The sequence below is a fragment of the Pleurodeles waltl genome, chromosome 6 (assembly GCF_031143425.1).
Source record: "Pleurodeles waltl isolate 20211129_DDA chromosome 6, aPleWal1.hap1.20221129, whole genome shotgun sequence".
In the NCBI taxonomy this organism is placed as follows: Eukaryota; Metazoa; Chordata; class Amphibia; order Caudata; family Salamandridae; genus Pleurodeles; species Pleurodeles waltl.
Window position 1 is genome coordinate 15296876 of NC_090445.1, and position 20945 is coordinate 15317820.

A 20945-nucleotide genomic window follows, 5' to 3' on the forward strand; every position below is an offset into this window, starting at 1 on the left:
GTTCTCATTTGGAGGCTTCAGATTGCTATCAACGGAATGCACAAAGAATGCATCCCCAGAAAGTCCGGACAGAAGCGGACCTTCTTCTGCTGAGACAGCTTGCTAGATCTTGAAGCTTTTTCCGTCTGTCGTGAGAAGCAAAAGCTCTCGCTCGCTCTGTATCCAAAACTGCTCCTAGAAAGGTGATGTTCTTCGAAGGGTCTAGGCGAGACTTCGGGTAGTTGACTGTTAGACCCAACGCCTTAAAGAGAGATTAGCATGTCCTTGTGTCTCTGGCCGCAGTTCGCGCTTTTATTAACCAGTCGTCGAAGTACGGGAACACCTGAATTCCCAGCTGCCTGAGGTAGGCTGCAACTGGTGCCAGGACCTTGGTGAAAACTCTTAGGGCTGATCTGAGGCCAAAAGTTAACACACTGAACTGATAATAGGTGCCTCCAACCTTGAACCGTAAGATTGTTAGAGTGTGACTGTTAAGTAATGGTCTGTATTTCCTGTGACTGGGATGAATTGGGATGTGGAAGTATGTGTCCTGGAGATCCAAGGACGCCATAAAATCTCTGTGGTTGTGTAAGCGTAGCACATCTTGAAGGGAGACCATCCAAAATGATTGATTTTTCAAGAATTTGTTCAGAGAGCGAAGGTCTAAAATAGGTTGCCAGTCCCCTGTCTTCTTTCCTATGAGGAAGAAGCAAGAGTAGAAACTTGTCCCTCTCCGATTCCTTGGTACAATCTCTATTGATCCCTTGTCTATCAAGTCGGCGATCCGTGCTAGGAGTTCTTTTAGATGGGCAGGTGAGGGTCCTGCTGGTGGTTCTTGTGGGGGAGGTTGATGGAATACTAGTGTGCGCCCCTTGCTGACAATATCGAGGACCCATCTGTCTGATGTAATCTGGGACCAGTGGTGAAAGAAGTTGGAAATTCTGCCCCCTATCAGAGTGCTGAATAGGGTTGAGTGCAGGCAACTGATGGAGGTCAGTGTTTTCTCACCTCGTCCTTGGCCTTGTAAGAGGATTTTCCTCGTGTGGCTTGCCGGAAGTGTGCAGATGGTGGTTGCCGATAATCATGCGGCTGCTGTTGACCAATGGTGGAGCGAAATTGGTCTTGGTAGGATGGATATTGTCGGTACTGGTGTGATCCGCCTTTGTAAGAATAAAGCCCTCTTCCCCTCACTCCTTGAAAGGGCTGTCTTTTAAACCGTAGTGTACCCAGGGATCTGGCTGTTTCCGTGTCTGCCTTTATGGACTGCAAAGCATCATCAACATGCTTACCGAATAATAGTTCACCATCATAAGGCATGTCTAAGATCCTTAATTGCACCTCTGGACGAAAAGATGTTGCCTTCAGCCACCTCTGATGTCTGAGTACAGCTGCCCCGGCTAACTGGCGGAAACCCGTAGATGAGACAATCGATGGCACAGTCTATAATCTCAGCAGAGATCTTCTCGCCTTCCTGCAATATCTTCCACACCTCCACGCCTCCGCTCTACTATCCTCAGGCAGGAGGTCCATAAACTGGGATATGTCTGACCACATCTGATGGTCATATCTTCCTAAGGGAATTCGCTGCTCTGACCGTGGTGGTTGCCATAGTTGAAAATTTCTTCCCAATTAAATCTAACTGCCGCCCCTCTCTATCCGGGGGCGCAGTCAAAGGTGAAGACAGATTCCTGGACCTTCGCTGGGCTGCCTGAGATATCACTGAGTCCAGCTTAGGGTGACTAAGCAGGCTAGTGAGTTATCTGGTGCCTTGTACTTCTTTTCCAGTCCTTGTAGCACCACTGGGATTGAAGGCGGGGTCTGCATGACCTTAAGCCCCTCTTCCCAAATAAAGTCAACAATCGGTATTGCTCTCACTGACTTTCTAGTGTCCTCCTTGATATCATAGAGGAAACAGTCCGGCTGCTTGGATGTTATGGGCAGTTGAAATCTCTTTGCTGCTCTCTCCATCACACTGTGGAAACCACCGATGTCTTGCGGTGGAGAATCAACCGGTGTTGGCGTAGAATGGGATGGCGTCTGAATTTGATATTCATCCCATTCCTGGATAAGTGATTTCGAGTCCTGTATTTCGTCCTCCTCTTGTTGGTCATCCGACAAAGGCGGATCGTTATCCTGGCCCGATGACAGGACTGGGATAGGCCCTATAGATTCTGATGGCTGATTGGGAGGGCTCAGCGGCATGGGTGGAGGTTGCACCGGAGTGGTTGAGCCAGGTGGGGGAAATCTAGCGTAATAATCTTGCATCATGCGCTGAAGGTTGGCAATCAAAGACTCTGGCATCTGGATGGTTTGCTCCTGTTGCAATTCCTGAGGTTCTGTGTTTCTGCTCCTGTAAAGAGTGTCCTAGATACAGTTGTTCACTCTCTTCCTCATCTTCCTCCTGACATTTTATGCACACTTCCGAGGGGCTACGTGCCACCTGGAAAAGCCCATTGTCTGAGTATATTTCCTCCTTGTCATCATCAAACAGATGTTGTGGAAGTGCTGGCGACACTTTACTAGGCGACGTGTGAGAAGGCAAAAGGGTTTGATGAGTAGATTTCCTGTTTATTGCTAAAATCCATACAGGCAAGAAAGAAGATCCTTCATATTCCTTGGTTGTGGACTCAGAAATTTGACCCGTCTACAGAGCTGTCCTCGACGGTGCGGTCGTCGATGCTGCTGTCGTCGACGGTACCACCATTGATGGCATGGCCGTCGATGGTATGGTCGTCATCAGAGATTTCATGGACAGGGTGATCGTCGACTGTGAAAATGTCATCGCCGGCAGAGTAGATTTTCGTGCCGTCGTTGATGCAGCCGTCAGTGGAACCGTCGACGATGGTCTTTGCAGCTTACCCGTTGATGTCGAAGGTGCACTCGTCGACGATAGAGACCTCACCTTCTTCTCTGTTGATGGTCTCTTTGAAGTCTTGATGGTTTGAGCAGATGCGGGACCATTCTTTAAACTCACCGATTTTTATAGTAGAGGCTGATAATGGTGAGGAAGTCATGTTCATCGACGACGACGGAGTTGTAAATGTCGCTGTCACCGATGCACTCGTCGATGGTGCCGCCGACGGTGTGGAAATCTTAGATGCCAACAGTGGCAGGGAGCTTGATGATTTCTTTAACTGCTTTGAGGTGGTAGCTGGAGTAGATGGCTCAGAACAAAACTTACCATCATGTTCTATGGAAGTTGAGGGATGTTCATCAGGCATGCAGCCTCTTGACTGACTTACTGGTTTTGGGAGAGGAGCTCTCCAAAGACCTCTTCCTCGAGGCCACTGAAGTGTCACTGTCCTCCTCATTAGACAACAACTCTCTGGACTTCCGCTTCTGTAGCCAAAGAAGGAGTCTGGCTTCTCTATCTCCGAGAATCTTGCTGGGAAATGTTCTTCAGATCTTGCAGTCTTTCACTTCATGTTCAGGATGCAGACAGTAGATACAGTCCTTGTGAGGTTCTTCACAATGAAGCCATAGCTTCCCACAGGTACTGCAAGGTCTAAATAAACCTTTTTTAGCTGTAGACATGATGACAAAAATACAGCCAAAGTTAGGAATGAAAAAACTGGATAATATCTCCTGAAGAGAAGGCAAACTGAGCAGAGCTCAGGGAGACTCCCTTACACACGACGTGTGGTAGAAAATCTGAGAGACTGAGCCTCTGTGCTGAGGGCTCTAAAGGGGTAGTCTCACCTGACTGGCTGAACTTTGGGCCTTTCCTAATGAGGCTAATAAGCTAGGAAAGTGGATGTATTTTTGCCATTGACTACAATAAAAAAAATAAAAAATGTTTCCTACTGTTTTCTATGTACCTTGGGACTCCCACTTCGACGACGGGGAATGATTCAAGCATGTGAATCTATGAAAGATACCCCAATACTGGAGAATGCCTAATACTGGAGAATGAGTGTTACAATGATATTACACATGGAAAAAATACCCTAATAGGAGTATTCAATGGGATCTCACTTTACTGCATAAATGTTAGTCATTGCAACCTGTATTTGGCTACATTAAAAAAAAACAGTAAACAAGAAAACATGCCATGGTAAAAATCACACAGAGTGTTAAAATGCTAATATTTTTTAGTGTAAGAAGGGGCATCATGACCCACTCCAGTCTTCATCGCTGGAGAGACTTGACCACTCCGCCAACTCAATAATGGCAATAAATGAAGGGATGGAACTTGCAGGGCCCGAAGATAGCAGCCAACTAGGGGCTCTCCTTCAGGCCGTTAATTCATCCAGTAGGATCCTGGTTCTTAAAATCATTGGGAGACCACCGAAGCCACTTGTATGAAGCCCACAAGCCCCTATGTACCTAATGTGCCTGAAAAATGTGGAAACTCACCATTACAATGGGCCTAAAACTATCCCATGAGTGCCGCAGAGCAGACTGCGTCCGGCGCAGCCTTACACTGGAGATGAGCTACAGCCTGGGTGAACCGGCGCCCTGGAAATAGAGCCTTGGCTGCAGTCGGAGCCCCGTCCGAGACAGACTCAACAGTTGCGATTGGGACCAACATTGCACTAGCATGAGTAGATCAGCAGTCTGGGGACCACACTTAGAAGGGAGACAGGCAAGACTGCACAAGGGATTTGCCAATCCTAAGCGTACCTACACACTAAGCAGAGGGAGGATCAGAAAGCCAGTAGTGGAGCGAGCCTGACATTCCCACAGGGCGTACCTACCTATGTGTGGAGCGAAGATGTTCCCTGACCTTGCGCTGGAGGTAGCTTAGGGGACACTGGCCAGAGGTAAAGTGTGGTATACATGCTCCCCCCCACCCCCCAAATCCTACAGTCTCGGGGAGTGATTTCAAAGTGTTGTGAACTGTGGTGGGGTGCACATAAACCCTGTCACGTTTCCCTACGCAGGAGGCACAGATGGCTGTGTAAGAGACTCCAGTGAATGGGTGCACGCCGCACAACACTGCGTACTCTCCTCCCTGAGGGGTAGACTCCCTGCTTCTTCTCCAGTCCTCCTGTGCTGGAATATTGGGGGCAGCCAGACCTTGGACACAGTGAAATATTAATTCCCCTGGATTCCCCTATGGAGCTGGTGCATGACCTGCTGCATGAATTATCACTTAATACCTGCTGATCCCGGTGGTCTGGCGTGAAGCCCTCTGGAACTTTTCTTAAGACAGTGGTCTCCTAACTTTTTAATGCTGCGCCCACCCAGATGAAAAATAAAAATCATTGCCCCCCCCCCCCATAGAATCTTTCCACAATTTTATAAAGATGGCAATGTTTAAATAGGTCTAGACGTATTTAAACATTACAGTTAAGTACTGTTGCCTTTTAAAAAATGCAATAACATGTTTCTGCTTAAAACAAAATAATGTTATCTGTGTAATGCTTATTTTGGCCAGAGCCTGGCACCCTGCCTGGGATCACTTGAGGCCCCCCTAGGGGGGCCCGCCCCACAGCTTGAAGACCTCTGTCTTAAGACACCAAAAGCACTAGGCATGCTTTGGTGGCCAACTTATACATGTAATACAGATTGTTAGAGTGGGACTGTTAAGTAATGGCAGAGCCACATGGTCTATATTAGCTAGGTACACACCACATTTTGATGCAACAAATAGGACACTTCCAGAAGGAATGGTTTCTTACCTGTAATCCCTGTTCTCTCTCAGGGGAATCTCTATTAAAGTCATATGTTTTTAATAGTCCCACTGACGTGCAGGATCCCAGAGCACATCTTTAAAATATGTGTTCTTAAGTGTAGATGCTCGTCTTTCTTCAATAAGGCCAGGAGAGACACTCCAGGCATTAATAGTTTATAGACTAGAATAAAAGACTACAATGGCCAATTTCTTGAGATTGAACTAAAAAAAAGGTAAAACAACAAACTAAGTCAGATTGTCTGGAAAAAAGGTCAGGTGACTATTTAAATCTCTTCAGAGATCATTTTTTAAAACAGAGATGGAGGGAGAGAAGACAGTATACACCCATAGGCTGCCCTTATGTAACTGTGAAAACAGCATCTGCTCATTTAAGGGCTCAGAGACCACCTGTATCCCATCATGCCCAGAGGTGGCAGTTGCTTCAGTTCTTTTTGCCAAGATGTGGCAGAGTCAGATAGATCTAATAATCATCTCTCTCATTTCCACCAGGGAGGAGAGAGGGTGCTTAAGACTTCAATGGAGATTCCACTGAGAGAGAACTGGGACTACATGTAAAAAACAATTCCTTCCCTCTCGGGGGGATCTCAATTGATACTAATAAACTTTGAATAGAGTAGCAAGCCCATCCCCACCAAAGAGCAGTGGAAAGGACAGAGAACCCAATCAACTGACCAGATTAAGCAAATACATTTCTCAGGGACGCCTGTCCTCCTTGAGTATCCATTCAAGCATCATAATCTAAACAACAGTGTTTGGTAAAAGTGTGAACAAGTCTCCATGTAGCCGCTTTGCAGAACTCAGCAATTGGAATATTTCTTATTAAAGCAGCTGTAGCTGCTTTCCCTCTAGTGGAATAAGCTTTAGGTCTACCGGACAGAACCTTATTTGCCTTCTGATAACATAAAAGAATACAAGCCCACAGGTGCGTGGATAAACCTGTACAGAACAGCCCATAGTTTACAATTGGTCCAGTTTGTGGATATCTTCTGTCCTGTCCAGGTAAAACTTTTAAACTCGCCTGATGTCTAGAGAAAGCAGAGACCTTTCAGCTGGTATAGGAGGGTTCTGAAAGGTAGGTAAAGTGATGGTGAGATTAATGTGAAAACCTGGAACAACTTTAAGGTAGGAACTTTAGATGAGTCCTTATGATAACCTTGTCAGAATGAAAAAACGTGTATGGTTGATGAAAATATAATGCCTTATGGGAGGAAAAACCTTTTTCAAACCCTCCAAAAAATCCTTGAAAACTGGAATTTTGAAAAAAAAAAAGGTTTGTGAAGGTTATTTTCTGTATGCAGTAACTGCCGCCAAATTAACTTTCACAGAAGAGAATTGTAATCCTGACTTGGCCAGGTAAAGCTAGTATGGAAGACTTGCTTATTCTTGGTCGGATCAAAGTTCTTATCAGAACACCAGATACAGAAATGCTTCCATTTCAACAAATAAGCAGAAATTGTTGCTGGATATTTTTCTTCCTTGAAAATGTTCATACAGTTTTGTGGCAGATTCAAATGTCCATATTGTACTATCTCAGGAGCCAAACTAAAAGAGGAGAGACTGAGGTGAACCATCTGGCCTGTGAACTTCGTGAGAAGATACGGTATGCATGGCAGCTTCATGTGCGGATGCTCCGACATATGGAGAAGGTCTGTGAATCACAATTGCTTGGGCCGCTCTGGAGCTATCAAGATCAGTCTGGCCCTCGAGTGAGATAGTTTGAAAAGAACTGCTTGACTCAATGGGGGAATCAGAGGAAAGGAGTACAGAAATTTTCCACACCAGTCGACCCATAGGGCATTCCCCAGTGACCCTGTTGGGAAGTACCCCGAGGCAAAGCATGGGCAGTTTTTGTTTTCTGCAGTGGCGAATAAGCCTATGTGGGGAGTGTCCCACGTGCTGAAAATGCTCCACATGACGTCCTGAAGGACCCATTTGTGGTTTTCCTGAAGGACTCTGCTTAGAGTCTGCTTGAACATTTTTAACACCTGGGAGGTGGGTTGCAGTGATCCACAGTTCTCTGGCTATCGGCCAATTCAAAATTGTATGGGCTTCGTGAGAAAATGGCCTAAACTTGTTACCCCTTGTCTGTTGAGGTGGTACATGGTTGTCGTGTAGTCTGTCTGGACAAGCAGAGATTCCGTCTTGAAGGATGGGGAAAAAAAGCCTTCAACGCTAAGTGAATTGCTTGTAGCCTGAGGAGACTGATGTGATGTCATCTCTCACTGGGGACCATGTTCCCTGGATTTGAGGTGATCCAAAGGCACTCCTCAACCTGGGAGGCACCTGTGACTATTGTCAGAGATGGAACATCCTGAAGAAATGGCATCCCTTGAAGAACTCCGTCATTTCACGGACTGTTTTGCTTTGGGACATAGTGTGATCATGTCCTTCCTATTGCCTCAGTATTGATCCCATTGATCTTACAGACACTCTTGAAGTGGCCTCATGTGGGGATGTGCATTCAAAAATGCACAAAGCCAAAGACGAGAGGTAACAATTCTCACCAAGGGATGAGAGACTTTCATGACAGAGTGACACTTCAGACTGAAACTAATCTCTCCTTCGAAGGAAACACTCTCGCTTGTATGGTGTCAATGGTGACTCCTAGGTAATCAATAGCCTGGACTGGAGCAGAGGTGCTGCAATCCTAATCAGTGGATAAGATTGCTCGTCAACTGACAATGAAGTTGGGCTTGTTGTGGTGTTGACGCTTTGATCAGTCAATCGTCTAGATATAGACAAAGATTCTGGGCTTCTGGAGATATGCCGCGACCGCTGGAATACACTTTGAGAAAGTTCTGGGGGATGATTTGAGGTTGAAAGGAAACACTTTGTACTAGTACTGATTGTGACCTACAACACACCTCAAGAAGTTGCTGTGTTTTTTGGCACCTGGAAAATGAAGGTACACATCTTGAAGTACTAGCAAACACAGCCAGCCTCCTTGATGTATTTGGTGATAAATCTGATGCAGTGCAAGCATTCAGAATTTTTCTCTCTGAACCCATTTGTTGGCTAGCTTCAGATCGAGAACAGGTTTAAATTAAGAGTTTGGGGCCATTCTTTTCCACCACAAAATAACGAGAATAAATTCCCATGCCTCACTATTTGGGAGAAACGATCTCCACCGCTTGCTTGTGCAAAAGGTTGTTTACTTCAGAGCGCAGCTCTGTAGATATTGATTGGATGGTTCTGGTGGGATATTTGGTAAAGGACTGGTAAATCTGAGACAATACCTATTCAGTACAATATTTAAAAACACAGGTGTCTTGTGATGGACTGCCATTCTTTCAGGAAATGAGAGCTACTGCCCCCTACCGGAGTGGGTAATAGAAGAGGGGGAAGTAGAGGGCCATTGTTTGGAGCCCGTTGTAAGTTTTTCCCATGGAGCAGGCTGGAAGCTGGCCCTTGCTCTGGGATGGTGACGATGTTGGTGTTGATAAGGTCTTTGATGTTGTTGTGGGTGACCTCAGTAGCATTGAGGGGGTTGAACCCTCTGTTGGTGAGAACGTTGTTGGTGTTAGAAATGGAGTCTCTAGTTGCCAGTGATTTGCACTGGAATCCCCGCACATGGGTGGGAATATTCAGTGCTTATGTCTACAATGGAGATTCCCCTCACAGAGAACTGTTATTTGTAGGGAGATAATGCTGCATAACTGATGTTGTGTGTCTTGAACACTTGATGTAGTCGTTATTAATTCCACGTAACTTCATATAACTTATAACGACAATGCTATTAGTAAACTAAGATGCAGGGGTCATGTTTACTTCATATGAAGGCTAAACTATTATTCTACATGGAGCAATGGTTTAGTCTTTTAAATCAAACACAGGATTTATTTTGTCCAGAACACATGCTGAACTCACATATTTGATGGTACTCTCATGTGATAATAAAGAAAAGGAGGCTTGCTGAAATAAAATATTTGCCTAGGATCACACAATTTGAGACCAGAGTATGGATCAAGAGCATTACAATTAGGTGGGGTACATTATGCAAGTTACTTTACCTGCAGGTCTGGTAACATTTACATGATTTTTGAAGGCCTGGGATATCCCAAGATTGTAATATGAATTCATCAAAGCTTGGCTTTATGATTATATGTTTTGCTGTTTGTATGTAAGGAGAGAGTCTGTAATATTGAGGTTATATTCCTATGTTATTTATCCACGTGTGGCCCACTGCTACAGTTCTCATGCCTTTGGTTGGGGATAGCAATGGTTCCAGACTGTGAATGCTCGATACGAACGTTTGAGCTGGAGGGTCAGTTGACAAAGTGGTTGAATAGATATGCCACCTCCAGCCTGGGCACCTGTTGTTGGCATTAAACTTACCTGTACTTATTTGCCTGGTCTAGTCATGCTTATGTGGTTGTGTCACACCACAGATGAGGTGAAAAGGAAAGAGAACTTTTACTCTATGTAATTTAACAATTTTTGAGAAAATTGAAATAACTGGACTATTTCAGGAACACTGCATCATCGTACTGTAGTTACATAATACTTAAGAAGCCTCAGATTTACCATCACACTGTTTTCAGCTGGGACCTTAAGAAGTATACCTGTACTTGAGTGTGAAATCAATGTCGTAGCATGTGGGAAATGCAGCAAGGACAGGCAGGCAATGTGCAGCCTGGGTACAGGAGACTCAGTCGGGGCTATACAGAAAGGAAGGCCACTTGTGAGTAATTTACATGTGTAAATTTACTCTTACACCTTTTTTAATTTCAACACATTTTTATTGTGATTTTACAAACTCAAATTATTAAACAAAAACTTGTACATTTGGGAATGAATACTTCTCAGTAATAAAAGAATCATAAGAATATCTCATATAATGGAAATGAGCAAACAATTTCATAAGTAAAATGGTGCACATCAGCAACTCGTATACAAGATAACAATAAGATGGGAAGCATATGATGTTTGATGGATGGTAGTAATAACAGATGACTAAGGGCCTCACTACAAGGCTGGCGGTCTTCAGACTGCCAGCCCCACGGTCAGGACCGCTGCTGCTATGGCGGTCCGACCACCACATAAAGACTCTGGCGGTCAGACCACCAGGGTTCCCCCAGCACCACTGGGAATCGGTTATCTCGATGGCCTGGTGGTGGCAGAGATCGTAATCCGCCAGGGCAGAGCTACCCTGCGGATTATGACTTTGTTTCACTGCCATGAAAAGGCTGGTGGAGAACAGGTGCAGGAGATCACAGGGGGGCCCATGCACTTGGCATGGGCAGTGTAGGGGTCCCCCTGGCAGCACAGTCGCAATATTCACTGTCTGCTATGCAGACAATGAATATTGCGAGGGTGCTGGTGCACCCTTTGGGCTACAGCATTACGAGCCAGAGACAACGCTGTAGCCTGTTTCCCGCTAGTCCAGCAGGCAGAAACCGAGGTTGCCGTCCGCTGGCCTAGCGGGAAACTCATAATGGGTCCAGGGAGTGGTCGCCAGTACAGCGGCAGCCACCCTCTCTGGAGTTTGCCGGACTTGCTTTCCCGTCCGCCAAACTCAAACTCAAATGAGGGCCCAAGTTTTAAGCTCAAAGAAGGTCAATATAACATCTACACTAGTATCCCGAAAAAACAAGCGAATAGCAAAGCATGGATAAGAATAGACAAGTAGAGAGTGAGGGGATAAAGGGAGGGGTGGAGTCTTTGTTAAGCAGACAACACTTCGCTCGGATAATTCTGATGAACTATTATACAGAGTAGAGGATGTGTACTCATTACATTTGTAAAGTGGAAGACATATATTAGGCGAGAATCTAGTGGATGTCTGTGAGTTGTGTGCACTTCAGAGATAGATAACCCATGCCCACAAGGTATGAAAGGAAAAATGATGAGCAGGTTTCAAATAAATGAGAACCTTTTCGACTGCACCTTTTAAGAAAAAATCATGAAGTGCGTTGTCTATTTGGTTGAGTGTCAGGATATTTGTGGACACAAGTGGGCCAAGTAGCACTGTGAGAAAATCAAGCAAACAGGTTGCTTAAACATGCTAGATAAATATTCTTCCACTTTGTAATTTACAATCGAAAAACATGTATTATAAGTCGTCGGAGCCCCAATGCAGGTCCAAAAAGGGTTTCTGTCAACTAATTTAACCCTGGCCAGTCTAACTGGAATCCAGTAACCTTCGTGGAGCATGAAGAGCTTCGACTGCACCAGGGACAGCATAATTTTATGTTACAGTGCATTAGAGGATATGTTAGTCCAAGTTTCTACATCAGGAGGATACCTGCCAAAGTCTGAATCTGCTTTTCCAATAAAACGGGAAAGAAGAAAGGTGTGCTTTTATGGAAATTCAATAATTTATAAATCTAGGTCGTCATGTGTGCCAATTCACAAATAGAGCATTTATCTCCAAGTTGTTAAAAGAGCTCTAATTTAGATTATTTTGCCTTACACTTCTGAGTAACCTTACTAGTTTTGGTTAGTCACAAAATCTGACTGTAGAGTTACTCAAAGGTGTTGGCTTACACATGTCCACCGACTGAAAAAGGGGATGGAGCCTAAATTACAAGCGTAAATTGCTACAAAGCGAAACAAATAGTAATGCATCTAGCACTAGTCTTAGCCAAGTGGCTAATCCTTTTCACTGCAAGAACCCTCCCAAAGAAAATAATGGAGGCATAGACTTAAATGTAAATCCCATAGAAAATATTAATTTAAATTGAATTATTTCAAATAGTTTAAAATATTTTTTAAATAGTTTAATGTTAAAAATATACATAAAATTACATATTTTAAATTTCATTATAAGATATTTAACAACCTTATTTAATAAGCTTAAATAACTGTTTTGCTTTTCAAAATCAAGGTAACAATAACTTATTAAACATATGTAAATTAATTCCAGGCATCATTTTAACAATAATTTCTTTTTTTTAAGTGGAAATGTATTTTTTAATTTAACCTTAAGAAAAACAATGTTAATGTAATTTTATATAGTTTTAAAAAATGACAATTCAAAAACTTTAGTTAACTGTGATGTAGCATTTTTTGCTTTAGTTACACATATAAGATATATAAAAATTACTTTCATTTATATTTAACATAATATTTGTACAAACATTTTTTTAAGTTGAATGAAACCTTTTTACTTTTTCTTATACTTTACTATGTGGACATCGCTGCCCTTGCTGTGGAAACCTCCCTATAATAAATTATAGGCAACATTTCCCTTTATTTTACCATACGGAGAACTCCAGTGTGAATGCAGTATCACTAAATGTTTAAATTAATTTACAAATATGTACTTTATTTTTTTAACATGAAATTACATTTATTTATATTTTTACTATTTAAATTCATTTACCATTATTTTCTTTTGAGTTTTATTTGAAGTCACTAACCGCTTTTATTTCTATAGGGCACTGCAGTACAAAAAGTTGACGATGACTGGTTCTCGACTTATTCCAGTTCTGAGCTGGAGTACATTTACTATGTAGGGTCCTGTAGCAAGTTTAGAATTGTAGTTAGTGAATAGGTTTACTCTTTTGCAGGTGGGTAGACGTCCCTCTCTAACCCTCCCGTAACCCCTTCTTATTGCTTCCCATTTCTGTTCCCTTAGCTTGTAAGTATCCCATTTTCCTGACACTTCCCTCAGTCCCTCCCACATCTACTACTAAAACATATCTCATAACTCGAGTGTTTTGCATTCAGAGAGCGGAGATTTCTGCAAAGAAAATGCTAGAAACGGGCATAATTTCATCACACTGGTTCGTGAAATTGTTTTTGCAGTATGTTTTGTAGTTCTGCAAAATGCAGTTTATGAATAGGCCCCAGCATATTCAAATATGAGCAAAAGCAGTGAGCAAGGCGTGTGTAGGCCAAACAGCTCAACTGTCGGAGAACAAGTTGTGACATTTAACACTAATCCCAGGCTCAATGGTGCCTCGGGGAGAGCAGGCTGATCCCGGGGATTAGGAATACCTCAGAAGATGCTGAATGGGGATAAGAAATACCTCAGAAGATGCTGAACCCAGATCTCTGAAGCACCTCAGGAGAGGGCACAGCACCGGGACTCCGGGTAACCTCATGGGGGGGCTGCTAAATATATTCTGGAATATATAGCAAACTGAACCCAGGTATTCGCACCGCTGTAAGGAACACAGAACCCACACACGCCAAGATACTCCGTTCAGCCAGGAGATTCCGAAAATGCTTTCCTTTAATTTATTCCCACCTGAAAATGTTTTTGCCTGAATGTACATTGATGAGGAACAAGAAGTGCCCCTGTTTCCCCCCTCAAAGTCTCGCTCTTTCTAGTTTCAGCATGTTGGCATGCATGGGAACCCGGGGCTCTCGGGCACATCTGTGAGGGGGCTCGATATCCAGGCCTCTGAAGTGAGTCGGGGAGAAGCAGCCACGGGGATACCAGCCAACAAACCCAGAGTCATGCAGGAGACTCACACGGTTTGAACGCCGCCAAATATAGCTTTGGCTTAGCTGTCTCCCGCCTAAAATCGCTCATATTTCTATATAATGGAATAGGGAAATTACACCCCACTATTTTTTGGCAAAATGTCCCAAGCCCCTGTAGTAAAACGTTGGCATGTATGCGGTATACCTATCCGTGAGGCCCGCGTCTCGAGAGGCGAGCGGCCGTTGACCCGAGGCCGAGCGCCCGCCGCGCGCTCTGAGGCTCACTGCGTCACTCACTGAACGCGTCAAGACACCCGCGCGTACCGCGTCAATGACGACGTCAGACATTCACGCCGCCGCGCGCGTCGCTTTACGAAGAGCCTCAGGGGAGCCTGGGCTAACGCCCGCCTGCCCCCGCGCGCGCTGCGCCGTTGACCGCCTCACGCGAGGCCCGCGCGCGCCGAGGACAGCGCTCCTCACGCGGAGCCCGCGCGCGCCGCGTCAGCGTCTGCGAGCCACGTGCGCCGCGTAAGCGCGCGCCCGGTTGGGGGGACCCCTACGTTTGACGCTTCAGGGACCCTCAGACTTGTTTCTCTCTCCCACCTCCAGAGGTGGAGGGGAGGAGGGGTCCCCCTTTGTGTCCACAGGTCGGTACCTGGACGAGCAGTAACTGCCACTGACCTCCTCCAGCTCGCCTAATTCACCAATAACTTCCCTTCCTGGCACGGGTGAGGGAGAGCAAGGAGGGAGGCTTAAAAGGTGCCAGAATCCTCACCCAGGAATGAAGTTGGACAGAAACAAACTGGAGAACAATGCTGGAGCAGGATGAGAGGGGGCTGCTGATGGCGTAACCGTAATGCACACCGATCCGTGACGTCAATAACCTTAATGCACACCGCTCTGTGCGCCTCTCGGGACACTAGCGCCCTGGGCCTGCGCCCAGCCCGCCCAGCCCGCCCATGATAAAGGAGACCCTGCTCATAACCTTAACGCACACTGCTCCGTGCGCCCCTCGGGATACTGCTACCCCTGGGCCTGGGCCTAGCTCGTCCATGATAAAGGACGTCCCTGCTCATAACCTTCATGCACACAGCTCCGTGCGTCCCTCAGAATACTGGTGCCCATGGGCCTGTGTCCACCTGGCGCATGGTAAAGGACGTCCCATACCTTAATGAACACAGCTCCGTGCGCCCCTTTGGACACTGGCGCCCTGGGCCCGCGCCCAGCTTGACCATGATGAAGGACGTCCCAGGTCATAACCTTAATGCACACAGCTCCGTGCGTCCCTCAGAATACTGCTGCCCCTGGGCCTTGGCCTAGCTGGCCCATGATAAAGGACGTCCCTGCTCATAACCTTAATGCACACAGCTCCGTGCGCCCCTCGGGATACTGGCGCCCTGGGCCTGCGCCCAGCCCACCCATGATAAAGGATGTCCCTGCTCATAACCTTAATGCACACAGCTCTGGGCGCCCCTCGGAATACTGGTACCCATGGGTCCAGCTCTCCTGTACCAAAGACTGACCCTGGAGGAATCTAGGACGTCGTTTTAGCCACCTGCATCTTCAAACTCTCCACGCCACAAGGCGACTTAGTGAGGAATTCAATCCTCCCCACAGTATTCCAGTTCGGGATTCCTCTTGTCGGTTCTTGTAACCCGTGTACCCCTTCACTTCCTTGCTTCAGCACGGGCCAAGTGTGCACCATCCTTTTCTCGTGCCTTTTTCAAAGGTTGTGACTGTGTCAGCTATGGGATACATACTCCACAGATCTGTCCTCCCACTGACAGCTGTTTTCTTCTTAGAAAGCGTTTGCTTCGGATAGCACAGCTGAGTTGATTATGGAGGACAAGTTAGTGTTACAGACTGTGGGCAGCATTGGTTCATTTTGCAAGGCTGTGTCACAAGCCATAGGTCTGATCTGTTTATTAAGAAAAGGTACAGCAAAGAGATGCACCCAATTTATATATTGAGACAAACACGCCAACACAAATAGGTTTTCAGGGTACATTTGCCATTACACCGTCTTAAAAACCTGTAAACTGGTATTCTGTTATATGGACTCTCACAGATTATGGTGATAGCCAAGGCTTTTGTTGCTTCTTCTGACTAACCCTCAGGGTATACATTTGCATTGTGACAACGCTTGTTTAGATGATTTTAAAAGATGTAGAATATCATTTTTATGAACACATTTTTGCAAATAATTTTGGAAATGTATGTCTCCCTTAAGAGAAATATGGTAGGTCTGAGGTCTCTGTTGTAACAAGCCTATGTTAAAGGTATAGGCCTTATTCTTTCATAGCAAAAGGTTACGTCCGATGCCCTAGGTCTGAGCAAATTGTTTTTAAAAATTGCGACAAAGACAGTAGGTTTGACTTTATTATTGTGAAAAATTGCATTAATGCTAGTAGGCTTTAAAGAGCAAATGGTTGTTTCACTATGTTTAAGCCTGTGAACCCCTAATTTAAAACATGGGACAAGGGGTTCTGTGTTTGTTACTCCCTTTTACAAACCCCGAGGATGTCAGATGTGCACTGTGATTGTAGTGTGGTTAGTTTTACGTATTCATTGCGCTTTAGCTTCAGGCTTTAGGCCTTTGTGCACTTTGCCCTGAATATATTTTATTCATTTGCTGACAGCTTAGAGCCTCTGTGTACTTTGCTCTACATGCTTTTTATTAGGCTTCGTACTGTTATTTTTCAAATAGCCAGTTCTACGGTGTTGTTTTTTATTCATATCACACTGTTTTGCCTACTTCAGCACTGGAGTTCTCCATAACATACTTACTCTGTGCTTCAGTCAAGGATACAGTCTGGTACATTGCCGATAGACGTGGTAAGAGTTTAGACTTGGCATTCCTGCGCAGGGACATTTTGTGATCACGATGACATGTTAGTTATAAAATCACTTCCTTGTCCCAATACACGCAAGAAGGAGATTCCGACCAGGGAACCACAACTTGACGCTCACTGCCTCGTTGCAGATGCTGAACCAAGATCACAGGTCTTTGCTCAGGTATGAGGGCTGATGTCTCCACAGTGATTCTAATAGGCAAGCTAGAAGCTTTACATGCTGTGCTCTAGATAGAACAAGCAGAGGGAGAGTAGAAACTGTTTGACAATATGATAGCTTTGTTTTTATGTTTTACTCTCCTGATAACTATTACAATCCTACTGTGTTGTATCGTTCTGGTTATTGCGGCTCACGCCTTACTATCTAAAATACAGTCGTTTTATTAAAACATTATATAAAACTTATACTGTCTTTGTCATTTGTATATGAGATCATATTTGGAAATAAGAGAGTTGGTTCGGATCTGAGTAACCACGACTTCCCTGAGAAGTTCCAAAGACGTCATGCGCTCGGCTGCCAAATCATTCCTTCCACATGGGAGAAATGAGGCACTGCTAGTTAGCCGGAGCAAAAACCGGATTTAGGGTGACAGAGTTCTTCACACGTGGGTCAGACTCAGTCCCCCACACCGTTATAGATCCTGCTACCTAGAAATCCAGTAGTCTCATTTAGAATAATGAGAGCCCACGCAACATGGCGCCGCCAACGTTTGGTCTGGCTCTAATGATTAGGTCCGACTGACTCTCTTGGTCTCATATATTTTGACTCCTCGGTTCCGTATACGGAGACGTCCGTGGGGCTGAGGGTTTCCGCCGCCACGGCATAGGTGCTTACTATTGCTTAGTGGTTGGTTGTTCAAGCTTGAACTTTGAAAGGAAAAACCCCGATATTGGTGTGCCTTCTCTGACCTGAAGCCGTTTTTTATAAAATGGCGAATCCTAATGTAGTGAACATAGCAATTAATATGCGACATCCACTCACGGGACATCTGTTGACACATGGACTGACAGTCCAGGGGGGTCCAGTCACTTTTGTGGTGGACGCCCATGCAGCCTATAGAACGGAACTTTTTTATTCTTGGGTCGGATTTCCAGCAGTGGATGGGGGAACAAATACTTTTCACGAATACACATTGCGAATGTCCCTGGACAATACAGGGCTTACGCTTATTTAGAAATACCTGTATCTTATCAAGAACACCATAATTGGCTTGATGGCGCCCTCCCACACACAATAGCACAAGTTAGGTTAGGTCCACTGAGTAATGATGGTCCTACCTGGCCTTTATTGGCTACATATACACCACATCCTGCGGATGCTCAATTGGCAGTGGTTGATGTTCGTCGTTTATATACGGAATTAACGGCTACATATAGACGATTAGTTCAGTTTGTGATGCAGACATTAAATACGAATGCAGCGCGTGCTGCTCCAGCGCACCCACAGGCTGTGGTTCCGGGTCTTAATCCGGCCATTGTACACTCAGTTATGGGTAAGGTACCGGCTAAACGAGAGGAGATTCCGTTTTGGCTGGCGCAAAAAATTAATACGCTGGAAGCAGTATTTCCCCATACGGGACCTCAGGATAAACATAGAATTTTGACGATGTGTTTGCCGTACGGGATGGTTCCTCCGGTGGACCTTTGTAATACCTGGGGCACGGTGTTTGCCGCGCTCTACACTACGGCACACGGTACACCGACATTAGCTAATTTACCGGACGTACTTAAACAGATTCAGGATGAATATGGGGCTGCCCCTGCCTTGGATTTGGGCATGCAGTTGCTGGGCAATTTTGCCACAGTTTCTTCTATTATTTTGAGTAATCTCAAAGGAGAGGCAGTAGCACTAGCAGTGCGTATGCGTCTTCGGGATGTACCGCTGCTTAATCAGGAGCGGGAGCTTCCGAGAATAATAGCGGAAACATATTCTAGTATTGGTCGTGATAGCCTAGGGGCTAGACCACAAAAACCCCAGTTACAGGGTAAAAATAATAAAGAAAATGCTAAACAGCCACAACCTGAGGGTTCGAAAAAGCGCTGGGAAAAGAAACAGCAAACACCGAAGAAAGATGGTGGGCAGTCTCCGCAACCGGAGACCCCACAGAATAAGTATAATCTCAGGAATAGGGATACTTTGAAGACGCCTGATAGATATCAATATACTGATACACGCCAATCTCGTTCCTTTCAGGACTCCTCGGAAAAGAGAAGTGAGAGAGGTGGGCGGTCAGAGCGGGGGACGGAGTACGTGAAACCGAGACAGGATTCACAACGCTCAGCGGAGGTTTCTATTAAACAAGAAGAGAAACCGCTGCAACAGAAACAGCAATTTAAAAAGAAGAAAGTGGCAGCTGTCTCAGTTAGACATGCCACTCAAGAAGAGAGTTCTCTTGACGAACAAGACATGGGCGTTAGCACTGTTAGACAGCGCGGCAGAGGTCACAATAGTTCGCCGGAGTCTTGTAGAGCATCTGGAGGTGAAAGCAACTGATGACTTCATACAAGTCGAGACGGCGGATATGCGTGTCTCTGATCCTGATAGAGTATATGAAGTGACTCTGCGATTGGAAGGGGACATTGACCGTGTTATAAACGCCATTTTTTGGGACCATGTGGTAAAATCATATGATGTTCTGTTGGCCGAACAAGATTGGCCACCTGACTTTGTTCGCGACTGTCCAGTTGGGGAGGAGGTTATTACACCTTCCTTCTCACCACTTGTTCTGAGAGAACTCGCGGAGTCCTATAGTAAATCATGGGCTCTAGCACAGGCTCCCGCCTTGTATAGAAATAACGTGGGGTGGGACAGACAATCACCTTATCATGTAATTCCGATAAAGGGCGAACCTCAGCCACAACCGCAATATCCTATCAAATTTGAAGCTAGCGCATCGGTTAGAAAAATTCTTACACAATTGGAGTATCAGGGTGTAATTGAGCCCTGTGTCTCGCCGATGAATAATCCCTTGTTTCCGGTTGCTAAACCGGACCATTCATATAGGATAGTGGTGGATTACCGACATTTAAATAGTCATACACACACATATGCTATACAGAATTCACACAGCGCAGCGCTTATGAATAATATAGTGCGTAAAAAATACAAGACAACATTAGATATCTCTAATGGATTTTTCTGCCAGAATATAGCGCCCGAGAGTCGGGACTATACCTGTTTCAGTGCGTTTGGCTCTCAGAATTTTTTTTGTCGTTTGCCTCAGGGGTATAAGAATAGCCCAGTACTGTTTTCGGCTCGTGTAACTGAAATGCTGCATGAGTTCGACCCTGAAGCATTATCATATGTTGATGACATATATCTGACAGATGATGAGATTCTGCAACATCTAAGGCGTGTATCGCGCATTGTTGTGGGGTTTGCTGATATTGGCTATAAGTTTAATTTTAAAAAATCAAAGATTGCCTTCCTCAGCGTCATTTTCCTGGGATATGAGTTGTCGAGTGAGGGCAAGAGCCTGGCGCCACATTTTTTGGAGAAATGTGCTTTATTGCAGCCTCCTAATACGGTTCGGAAGCTCCAGTCATTGTTGGGGTTTCTGAATTTTGGCAGAACTTACATTCCTGATTATGCAACGCGTATAAAACCCTTATACGAGTTGATTCGCCCTAATTTTTCGAGTAAATTTTGGACGATTGAACATACACACATACTGCGAGAATTACAGAGGGATCTTTTAGCAGTTAAGCACTTACACACACGGGACAATAAGACACATTTAGTGATCAGGGTGATACCTGGGGCTGTTTGGTTTACTTATGTCACCTTTAATGAAGGGGAGACTGTCCCGATTGCATACAAGTCTCACTTGTATTCTGCTGCAGAGCAACGTTTTGCACAAACTGAGAAAATTCTCACTGCAGTACAGATGGCTGTTATTAAAGAAAGACCGCTGGCCCAGGGTCAACGCATAGTTGTCGTTTCCCCGGTTCCGGCCTTAGAGGCTGTTACAAAAGCGAGTGTTCCTAATTCGAAAGCTTTACACCCGCGATGGATACAATGGGCTACGTCTTTGACAGCCACTGATGTAGATTATGTATTTGACCCTAAACTGCAGACTCAAGAATTTCTTCAATACGAAATA